Source organism: Rattus norvegicus, unplaced genomic scaffold (assembly GCF_021556685.1).
Source record: "Rattus norvegicus strain SHRSP/BbbUtx unplaced genomic scaffold, alternate assembly SHRSP_T2T unassigned-0000151, whole genome shotgun sequence".
In the NCBI taxonomy this organism is placed as follows: domain Eukaryota; kingdom Metazoa; phylum Chordata; class Mammalia; order Rodentia; family Muridae; genus Rattus; species Rattus norvegicus.
The window spans coordinates 97,501-109,424 of NW_028238872.1; the positions used below are offsets into that span (position 1 = coordinate 97,501).

Sequence of the window (11,924 nt, forward strand, 5' to 3'; positions counted from 1 at the left end):
ACCGCCGGTTCCCCCAAATAAGAAGTCCGCCCCCGAGAGCGAGGCCAACCCCGCGGTTCACGGACCCTCGAGAGCCCCGCGGAGGGGAAGGGGGGGGACGGCTCCCGCGATCTCCACCGGCCGTGGGAACGCTGCCGTGGAAGGGGGGACGAGGCGGCAACCGCAGACGCCCGAGAGCACGCGGCACGCACCACACGCGACACGACCTCGCCGCGAGAGTGGCCGGGACGTGGACGCGCGTGGGAGGGACGCACACGCGACGGAGGGCACGGGGGAAACGGAGGCGGGTGGGACCGGGAGCCCACCGCCGCCCTTCCAAACCCACCCGTCCCGCGACGACCCCTCGCGGTGAGGGGGGCCGCGCACGCGGGCGTGTGCACGGCCCTTCCCCGCCACCTGCCACCAGAAACCCAATCTCCCCCACAAGCTCCGCACAGCGGCAGGTCGACAGAGCCCCGTCCCGCGTGATCCCTCCTCGTACTCGGAGCGGGGAGGCGCGGGTCGCGGTAGGCGAGAGAGCAAACGCTGCGCGCAGAAGGCTGAGGTCAGGGCGGGCAGCCGAGGGGACCATCCGGGAGAAGCCCCTCGGAGATCGTAAAGCCCTTTCCGAAGATAGCTAGAGAAGGCAAATTCCTCACTGAGGGCGGGACGAACCCAACACCGACGAGCAGCCAAGGGCTCCGTGCACGCAACGGGAAACGAGCAACAGGCGCGGGACAGAACGGGAAGGACCACGCGCCAGCTGGTGGGGGGTCTGCGGTATCGGCAAGGTCTCTTTCTCCGGGGTCTTCTTGAGCATTCGCGGACCGGGGGGACCTGCGACAGGTCCCCGCCGAGAGCCAGGCCTCTTCAAGGCGCACACAAAGGAGGAGCCTTGACTTGAGGGAGTCCGGTCTTTAAAAAGGGCCAGCCGCGATCGCTCAGCACCACCCTAACCGCGCAGGGCCCGCGGGTGAAGGCACCAAAAACATAGGCACGGGGTGGGCGCTCACCCAACGGAAGGAGCCTTTTAACCGCACACTCAACTCCTCGACCCCCCCTTTCTGTCACCGTGCAGAAAGCCGGCAACTAGGACAAGGGAAAGCGTAAAGGCACAAGCACCATGGAGCACAGGAGGCACGCCGGGGAGCGGGAAGCGCCACCGCCAACTCAGAAGCGGGCACCTTGGTGGTCAAAGCCCGGAACGCTCCAGGAGCACCGCAAGGCTCACACAAAGCAGGGCGCGTGCACACACCATTCGGGAAGGGTATGCACCGCAGCGGGTCTACCACCTTCCCCCGGCACGGGGGAAGAGGGCCGCGAAGCAGTGAACGGCGTGGGGGCAAGCGCCCCCGACACGTCCACAGGGACACCGCGAACCACAGCAACAAGTGTGCGCGGGTCAGCGCTCGTGCCGGACAGCCGCACCCCTGACTTCCACACACCACCCTGCAAAGGAATGGGGAGGAGAGACGAGGGGCCCGCTGGCAGAACGAGAAGAGCGGTCGCCATTCGCGCTGAATGACCATTCGCCATGAATGTCCGTCCCTCGCCTGGCGCGGCTTAGGCCCCGGCCCGAAGAGAACGCGGCAGCACCACATCGATCCAACGGGAGCGAGACACGCCATGCATCGGGAACAACGGGCGTGAGAGCTTTCTAACAACGCACTGGACGGGAATACGAGCGAGAAGAGCGAGAGAGAGCACGGGAAGAAGTCGCTAACACTGCCACACACACAAAAAAAAAAAATTTACCCTTCTCGAGGGCGAGAAAAAGGAAGCGTTGCACTCGGGAGGCACGTGGCGTGGAAGAACGGGACTCAACGGGCAGCGGAGGTTCGGGAACTCCTTCAAAAAAAAAAAAAATAAAAAATAAAAATAAAAAAATAAAATCCCCTTCGAAGGAGAAAAGGTGCAACTCGGGAGGCACACAGCAGGAAAGAAAGGGACACACCACCAAGCAGCGGAGGTTCGGGAACTCCTTCCAAAAAACAAAAAAAAAAAAAAAAAAACAAAAAACAAAAAAAAAAAAAAAACAAAAAAAAAAACCGGTCGGCCGCAGAGGAGCACGCCAGGGTCACTAGCACCAAACGGGAAAACCCTTCCAGTCGCACTCGGCACCAACGACTCCTACCGGTAACGGACGACAACCACCACGGGGAAATCGGGAACGCCTGACACGCGGGACGGTTGTCATAAAGCTGCCCACAGAGCACAGGCAAGCAAGCACGGGAAAGCAGGAAGCGCGTACTCATGGGGGGACGCTAAGCTTCGAGCATCGAAGAGGCCCATGCGCAGAAGAAAAGAGCTAGGGCTGGACAAGCAAACAGCCTTGGTGCAAGCCTCTTCCAACGTCCTTTAATGACAAAAAGAGTCAAAAGGACAGCGTGTCAGCATATATCTCCAGGTACAATAAGGACAGATAGCAAAGATGAAAAGTGTAAAAGACACAGGGATAAACATGACAGGCCACACGGAACGTCTGGAAGTCATGTTCGGTGACGTGTCCCCAAGAGGTCCCCATGTAGAAAGAGAACCGGACCGCAAAGGAACAACTGGTCGACCTTAGAACCCTGAGTGCTCACAGACCGAGGAGGCCATGGTAGATAGCCTGGAACACAGCTTCCCCTCGGCCTCAGAAGTCCATGCTCCCGCTGGCAGGGACCGGGGAGGATCCTGGAAAAAATAAAGTCTCGGAGGCGCCCCCTAGCCGGGACACCTCGGCTCGGAGGGCGGGGACACAGCACCCTCTCGGCCTCAGAGGTCCAGGCTCCCGCTATCAGGGACCGAAGGGACTCCTGGAAAAGAAAAAAAAAAATCCGTGGCGCCACCTAGCCGGGCCACCTCGGCTCGGAGGCCGGGGACACAGCACCCTCTCGGCCTCAAAAGTGTCTATGGTCCCGCTGGCTGGGACCGAAGGGACTCCTGGAAAAGAAAAAAAAAAAAACTCCGTGGCGCCCCCTAGCCGGGCCACCTCGGCTCGGAGGCCGGGGACACAGCACCCTCTCGGCCTCAGAGGTCCGGGCTCCCGCTATCAGGGACCGAAGGGACTCCTGGAAAAGAAAAAAAAAAAAAAAACTCCGTGGCGCCCCCTAGCCGGGCCACCTCGGCTCGGAGGCCGGGGACACAGCACCCTCTCGGCCTCAGAGGTCCAGGCTCCCGCTATCAGGGACCGAAGGGACTCCTGGAAAAGAAAAAAAAAACTCCGTGGCGCCCCCTAGCCGGGCCACCTCGGCTCGGAGGCCGGGGACACAGCACCCTCTCGGCCTCAGAGGTCCAGGCTCCCGCTATCAGGGACCGAAGGGACTCCTGGAAAAAAAAAAAAAAAAACTCCGTGGCGCCCCCTAGCCGGGCCACCTCGGCTCGGAGGCCGGGGACACAGCACCCTCTCGGCCTCAGAGGTCCAGGCTCCCGCTATCAGGGACCGAAGGGACTCCTGGAAAAGAAAAAAAAAAAAAAAAACTCCGTGGCGCCCCTAGCCGGGCCACCTCGGCTCGGAGGCCGGGGACACAGCACCCTCTCGGCCTCAGAGGTCAGGCTCCCGCTATCGGGACCGAAGGGACTCCTGGAAAAGAAAAAAAAAACTCCGTGGCGCCCCCTAGCCGGGCCACCTCGGCTCGGAGGCCGGGGACACAGCACCCTCTCGGCCTCAGAGGTCCAGGCTCCCGCTATCAGGGACCGAAGGGACTCCTGGAAAAGAAAAAAAAAATCCGTGGCGCCACCTAGCCGGGCCACCTCGGCTCGGAGGCCGGGGACACAGCACCCTCTCGGCCTCAGAGGTCCAGGCTCCCGCTATCAGGGACCGAAGGGACTCCTGGAAAAAAAAAAAAAAAAAAAACTCCGTGGCGCCCCCTAGCCGGGCCACCTCGGCTCGGAGGCCGGGGACACAGCACCCTCTCGGCCTCAGAGGTCCAGGCTCCCGCTATCAGGGACCGAAGGGACTCCTGGAAAAGAAAAAAAAAACTCCGTGGCGCCCCTAGCCGGGCCACCTCGGCTCGGAGGCCGGGGACACAGCACCCTCTCGGCCTCAGAGGTCCAGGCTCCCGCTATCAGGGACCGAAGGGACTCCTGGAAAAGAAAAAAAAAAAACTCCGTGGCGCCCCTAGCCGGGCCACCTCGGCTCGGAGGCCGGGGACACAGCACCCTCTCGGCCTCAGAGGTCCAGGCTCCCGCTATCAGGGACCGAAGGGACTCCTGGAAAAGAAAAAAAAAAAAAAAAACTCCGTGGCGCCCCCTAGCCGGGCCACCTCGGCTCGGAGGCCGGGGACACAGCACCCTCTCGGCCTCAGAGGTCCAGGCTCCCGCTATCAGGGACCGAAGGGACTCCTGGAAAAAAAAAAAAACTCCGTGGCGCCCCCTAGCCGGGCCACCTCGGCTCGGAGGCCGGGGACACAGCACCCTCTCGGCCTCAGAGGTCCAGGCTCCCGCTATCAGGGACCGAAGGGACTCCTGGAAAAGAAAAAAAAAATCCGTGGCGCCACCTAGCCGGGCCACCTCGGCTCGGAGGCCGGGGACACAGCACCCTCTCGGCCTCAAAAGTGTCTATGGTCCCGCTGGCTGGGACCGAAGGGACTCCTGGAAAAAAAAAAAAAAAAAAAAAACTCCGTGGCGCCCCCTAGCCGGGCCACCTCGGCTCGGAGGCCGGGGACACAGCACCCTCTCGGCCTCAAAAGTGTCTATGGTCCCGCTGGCTGGGACCGGAGAGGAGGGAAGAAATAAAAAAAAAATAAAATAAAATAAAAAATTTAAAAAAAAAAAATTGGAAAAAAAAAAAATCCGGGACGGGGCCCAAGCCTTCTGGTCGACCTCATCCAGCTGCCACCAACCCCTCCTTGTGTCCCAATAGGTCGTACAGCCACCCTCCTCCCCTGAAGTTCTCCAGGTACAACCTCCTAGCTAGAGATGGTCCCCAGACAGGACGGCGTCTCCGTCGCGCACCCGCCTGCTTGCCTGTCACCCTCTCACCCTGGCCGGCTCACCACAGGCACTTCCCCGTCCTTTGTCACCAACCGGGGGACAGGAGCGTTGCGGAAACTTGTCGCCACTAGGTGTCGCCCGACACGATCTCGATCAAGCAAACCAATACAGACTGTCACGCGCCGCCGCCGCCACACACACTCATTCCGTCTCTCCGGAGTGACCTCCCTAGCTCAGGGGGACACTCACCCACGCACAACGGGGCAGGTACCCACCACTTCTCCCGAATGGCACAAACGGTCCCGGTTGTCCCGCCGGAACACAGTGAACGCGGGATGGACTCGGGGCCAACCCCTCAGGCACCCAGAAAAGGAAAGTAGGACGGAGCGGTGAAAACAGGCCACCTCTAAGTGAAAGGACATGCACTCTCGAATCGGTTAACAATTAGCAAGGAACAGGCACAGTTAGGAAAAGGGAGCGTCCAAACTCCGTCGTGAGGGGAGGGTGGCGGCGACCTCAGTTCCACACCATTTTTAAATGGCTCACTCATTTTTAAAACCCTCCACCGATCCCGATGGGGGGAGGGGGTTGTTGTTGTTCTCTGTTCCTCGCTGCCACCGCCAGCCGGCACTCACCAAACCACACACCTGCCACCCTCTTTGGAAGACTAAACACAGAGAGTAAATTAAAAGAATGGTGGAATGATGGTGGAATGGTTAAAATTCCCGTGATTTGTTTTCACTCTGATCAAAACATACTTATTTTGTGCATTTGCATTCCCTTGTTCACACGTGCCTCTGTGTGTGTGGTGGGGGGAGGGAGGGAGGGAGGGAGGGAGGGAGGGAGGGAGGGAGGGAGGGAGAAAGAGAGAGAGAGAGAGAGAGAGAGAGAGAGAGAGAGAGAGAGAGAGAGAGCAATTTAAAAAATAAAAACATGGTTAAATACAGCCACTTTGGGAAGATTGCTAGAGAGAATGCAGTCCAGAGTATGGAGGCCAGAGCTCTGGACGCTCTAGACCACAGGTCTCCCATCTCCCATATACCAGGCACCCAGCACCACCATCCCTACTTTGTTTGCTTGTGCGTTTGTTTGCTTGCTTGTTACATTAGTTTCATCCCAAGTTAATAATTATATATTTTTTTCTATGCACGTATTTAGTTGTGGCAGGGGAACTCCTTCTTTAGGACAGGCAGACTTAGCTAGTTAGTTAGCCAGTCAAAAGTACGTAAAAAATTTATATCAACATAAATATCATTCACTAAGAAATCCTATCTGAAGAAAAAGAAAGAAAGGAAGAAAGAAGGAAGGAAGGGAGGGAGGGAGGGAGAGGAGAGAGAGAGAGAGAGAGAGAGAGAGAGAAAGAAAGAGGAAAACTGGCAGACTTAGTTTTAGTGTTTTTGTTATTGTTTATTCAAGATATTGTTTCAGGGCTGGAGAGACGGCTCAGCGGTGAAGAGCACTGACTGCTCTTCCAGAGATCCTTAGTTCAAATCCAAGCAACCACATGGTGGCTCACAACCATCTGTAATGGAATCCTCTCCTTGTGTGTTGAAGACAGTGACAGTGTGCTCATAAAATAAATAAACAATAAAAAATATGTTTGAAGATTAAAGAAAAAACTCTCTCTCTCTCTCTCTCTCTCTCTCTCTCTCTCACACACACACAAATAAACTCTGTAATAAAAATCAATGTGACTTCATGATCAAACTTCTATAGTCAATAGGACTAGAGAGAACACATGTCTGTAAAATAAAAGCAGAACCTTTTCTGCTTTGTTTTGTTTTGCCTCAAGGTACGTTTCTTTTGGTATAGCCCAGGCAGTCATGGAACTTGCTCCGTAGACTTATCTAGCCTCAAGCTCACAGAGGTCCACTCTGCCTGCCTCGGCCACCCACACAGCTCTCTCTGCTGACTATATGTCTGCATGCCAGAAGGGCACCAGAACCTAGGAGGACACACCACATGGCTCCTGAGAATCCAGGTTTTGACTTTAAAAAAAAAAAAAAAAATTCTGACAGCATAGAGGGTAGATATCTGCCTGCCAGGCTCTTCTAGTGCTGTTTAAGGTGGGGTAATAGCCATGTGAAGGAGACAAGGGGAGAGGAAAAATCGATTGGATGAGTAGTGCTGCTGAGATTAAGGAACACACACACACACACACACACACACACACACACACACACACACACACAGAGAGACAGAGACAGAGACAGACAGAGACAGACAGAGACAGTAAGACAAAGAGACAGAGAGAGAGAGATGACAGAGGGACACACCGAGGGAAAGACATCAGGACCAGCTGAATTTCTCAAGAAAAGAAAAAGAAGAGAAAGGAAAAATGTTTTCCATATACACAAATCTGTATACATGATTTGTTATAGTGTCCCATTTGGGCACTTTGGATTCAACTGTGGATGGTTGGCAGCCAGCTTGGCTGACACCTGACCTCACCAAGATGGAGGCAGCCGGCCATTAGCCCTGATGTTCCAGGTCACTTCTGTTTCTCCCTTTCCCAGCCTCTAGGGAAACAGAACTTAATTAAACTCAGTTTGCACGTGCAGAAAGGTGAAGAGGCACCCAAAAGCAGCCAGAAGCCTCAGACCATCCACAGCCACATGTTCTCCTTCTGCCTATATTACTTCTAAATGATCGTATTTATTTATTTATTTATTTATTTACTTACTTACTTACTTACTTACTTACTTACTTTTTTTTCTTTCTTTTTTTTCGGAGCTGGGGACAGAACCCAGGGCCTTGCACTTGCTAGGCAAGCGCTCTACCACTGAGCTAAATCCCCAACCCCCTTACTTACTTACTTACTTACTTACTTATTTTTGTCATACTTAAACAATCGTTCGTCCTTGAATTCCTCCTGTATGCCAGGTAGACTTAGTCAGTCAGTCAGTCAGTCAGTCAGTCAGTCATTTAGCCAGGTCAAAATAGTTAAACATAAATATCAATAAAATCAATAAAAATCAAATGCAAACCCAATAGACAGTAAGTAAAATCGAATAAACCAAAAGATACATCATAAGCACAGAGTTTCAGCCGGACATTGAAAAGCAGCAGTTACCGAAGCAGTCTCCCTCCCACACCAACACACACACAGCTCGACCACCACCTTATCTGCACATTTTCAGCTCCTGCTTTCTAGAGTTACCAAGTTTATACACTACAGAGTTTAGCAAAGCAGGCCGGTTCACCGCACCCCCAGGGTCAGAGAACATGCTAGACCAGCTCTAGGGGATGGGCTGGGGGGCAGGGGAGGGTGGGAAGAGGGGAAACAGGCAGACTTAGGTATTCTAGTTTTGTTCATTCAAGATTCCACTTCTCTCTGTTGTAGCCCTGATAGACAGACAGGCAGGCAGGAATATTTGTTTGTTTGGCTTGGGGTTTGGGTTTGGTCCATTTGTTGGTGGATTTTGTTTTGTTTTGTTTCATTTTGTTTTCGGGAAGTGTGGTGACTTAGTGCCTACACAAGCCAAGGCAGGAAAAATAAATAAGTAAAGATCTCTGAAACACAAATCTGGGGTGGGCTCTAGCATGGCCATGGACACACGCATGCACAGACGCACGCACGCACGCACGCACGCACGCATTGTAGACACGCACTCAAGGACACACTGGATTCTACAATGTTTGGTTTCTGCGTGTGTGTCATACAGAACCTAACAGAATATGTAATGAACTCTGGCAGTGACAGCAGAAACAACCTATGAGAAGGCGTCCTTGCAATATTAAAATGGCAGGCTAGCCAGGTGACAGTTATCTTAACCAATCTGATGTAGGCCTCATTCACACGGCATCTAGGCCTTAACAGTTAATTGTATCTGTTTCTTTATTTTCCTCTTAGGCCATCACATTGTTTTACCTAGACCTTTAACAGCCAGCAGCTACCAGCCTACAGCTACCAGTTTCTTTCTTTTCATAAAGAAACCCTGTCTGAAAAACTAGGGGAGGAGACAAACAGATTAACAGATCTCTCTCTCTCTCTCTCTCTCTCTCTCTCTCTCTCTCGCTCTCTCGCTCTCTCGCTCTCTCGCTCTCTCGCTCTCTCGCTCTCTCGCTCTCTCGCTCTCTCGCTCTCTCGGCGCCTGTGTTTGTGTGTTCAACAGAGGAGGCAATGGCAGATAAATGTCTGCCCCTCCTCTGTAAGCCAGGCCACTCCATTACTGCCTTTCCTTTTTCTTAGTTTGTTTGGTTTATTCCAAGTTAATTGTATCTGTTTCTTTATTTTCCTCCTCATTTCTTTAGTTGAGTCAGGGGTCTTTGCACAAAAGCCCTGGAAATCAGTACCTGGATCAGGTCTGCAGCCTGCTCACAGAGTTCTACCCACCTTCACCTCTCAAGTGATGCAATCAAAGACATGCAGCACCACACCTGGCTTCTTTTCACATGTACATTTACTTTAGTTCCAATGCTCATTCAGGTCTGAGAGACGGGGGAGGGAAGGAGGGAAGAGAGACAGAGAGTGACAGAGAAACAGTTGACAGAGAGGGAGAATTGTAGGTTAATTATGTTCGGTCTCCTCAATCACGGTCTACTGGTCGCCATCGTGGCAACCATGCCCCGCAACCCTACCTTCGGTAAGATCAAGCATAATGGCGGCAACCATATAATTCCTGCTTAGTCGCACTGAACACTCCGGTCATCACTACCTGTGGAGAATTGTAAGGGGCTCCTCTGGTCTGAGAGTAGTACCCTTGAATGAAATGAGGATCACAGCAAGCATTATTTGTTTTGAGATATAAGATGTGGAAAGAACTATATGTGTGGATTTACAGACAGACAGACAGACAGACAGACAGACAGACAGAGAGGACAGGATAGGACAGGACAGGACAGGACAGGACAGGACAGGACAGGACAGGAGAAAAAAACAAGAACACAAACAAAAACTCAAAATGGAAGTCCGGTTCCAAATAGTCTCTGTCTGCCCTGTCGCTCTAGTGTTGGTGGTCCAGGTTATAAAAGCTTATACATGGGTGGGTGCGGGAAGTGCTGCTGGGTGTTCAGTTCAGGTCCAAGATTATTGCGGGTAACTAGACAACAAAGAAAGCAGTTAGACTGACTTCAACAGTGTTCGGTTTCTGAGTGTGTTATCACACAGAAGAGCCTAACAGAATATGTAATGAATTCTGGCAGCAACAGCAGAAACAACCAATGAGAAAGTGTCCTTATAATATTAGCAACTGCAACAAAATGGCAGACTAGCCAGCTAACAGTTCCCTAGCCATTAACTCATCTGACATAGGCCTTCTTCACGTTGCATCTAGATAGGTCTTCCTATCTTCCTCTCAAGTGCTGAGACCAAAGTGAGATCAAAGTCATGCATCACCATGGGTGCCTTCCTTTTCATTTCTTTTCTTTCATCCTAGGAAGTGAGTGTGTGTGTGTGTGTGTGTGTGTGTGTGTGTGTGTGTGTGTGTGTGTAGAGAGAGAGAGAGAAGGAGGGGGAGAGAGAGAGAGAGCTTTAGAGAGAGAGAGCTTTAGAGAGAGAGAGAGCTTTAAAATCAGCACTCAAGCCTTTTCTCTTCCTATCCCTATCCCAATCCCCCCCAAACCAGCAGCAAAGCCACCAGCACTCGAGAGACAGAGGAAGATGAAATCTCTAGTCTGAGAAACAAGAGGAGGTAGATAAACATACCCCCCTCTCCTTCATAATTTGTTAAAGTGTTCCCTTTGTGTTGTGTGGACTCTACTTTATTAAGCAAGTTTCACATCGTACTATCTCCAAAGAGGAGTCAACAGTCTCTTGGCGTGCAGGCAGTTGTTGCCTGCTTTAAATATTTTTTGGTGTGTTTGTTTGTTTGTTTGTTTGTTTGTTTGTTTGTTTCAAAACCGAGGGCCTGCCTGCATTCAACAGATCCAAACCCAGTTCTCAGAGGGGAAAATGGAGTCAAGTCCGAAGTCACTGGCATTTAGGTCATCGGCCATTGACAGTCATAGGAGATGGGAATATCCCATGGAGACTCACCTGGGTATGCATCAACCACATCTAAGGGCAGGCCTGGGTTAGTACGGGGTGGTGGATGGGGAGGAAGGATCTGGAAAGAGCTTTGCGATGGGAAACTATGATCAGAATGTTGAAAACAAAATTTGTATTTAAAAGAAAAAAAAAAAGGCTATCCAAAAAAATCTATCCAAAAATGAAAGGAAACAAAACAAAACAAAACAAAACAAAACAAAACAAAACCGACAGCAGAACTTTACTAACTGCAAATGCTCCATCTCCCTGTATCCAACCACTCCACTCCCAGATAGGTAGATGATAGTTTGCACTTCTGTCCCAGTCGGGTTAAGAAAAGGAACCACCTCTGTGGAGAGCCATCTCTCCAGCCCTTGACAAGCTTTATTTAACTAAACATTAAACATGAATCAGAAACGCCAAACCCTGTACATATATGGTCCAGATTCACCCTTACTTAGAAATCCCCGAGCTGGCAGGGCGAGGCTGGGAATGAGAGTGAGCAAAAGGGGTCTGCCTCTTTCCCCCAGGGTGTGCTATCAACTCCATTACCATTTCCAAACAGCTGGGTGTGAGTCTAACTAAGGTTTCCTTCAGTCAGACATTTGCCAGGAGCCGGAGCCCTGACAGGACAGCGAGAGCGATGATCAGACATCATTTCACAGTGAAATCATCACTCGCTGATTTCAGGCAGAAAACTTTAGAAAACTCTAAACTCTAAAGAGGCACTGAAGCGTGCTAGGGCAGCAGCAGTACTTCCCCGACTGACCTTCAGGGACCTGCATATTCTCCAGCCCCGCCCCACCCCACCCCCTCTCAGCTAGCTCCTGTCCACCCCTCCCCCTCCCCATACAGGGAGGAGGCCTTGTGTGTGTGGGGGGGGGGGGGGCGGCAGCGGGGAAGATGCAACTCTCTCTTGAGAGAGAGTTCGGAGTCTCCCAAACAAATACATAACTAGAAACTTCATTTATTTACTTTATTTCATCGAGCATACCGTGGAAGAGGAAAAGGAACAGGGAAGCTAGGCCAACTGGTCGAGCTCCTCCTTTCGTTTTGTTTC

At 52.3% G+C, this 11,924-nt stretch overlaps 1 long non-coding RNA gene across 1 annotated transcript in view; it reads right to left on the reverse strand.

Moving 5' to 3' along the window:
• The window catches only part of LOC147997422 (uncharacterized), an 18,895-nt gene extending 13,557 nt beyond the window's left edge, over positions 1–5,338 (reverse strand). The window contains exon 1 of the long non-coding RNA XR_015647883.1: positions 5,146–5,338. This is a non-coding gene — a long non-coding RNA (uncharacterized LOC147997422). The remainder of the gene's footprint in view (positions 1–5,145) is intronic.
• Between the last annotated feature and the right edge of the window lie 6,586 nt (positions 5,339–11,924).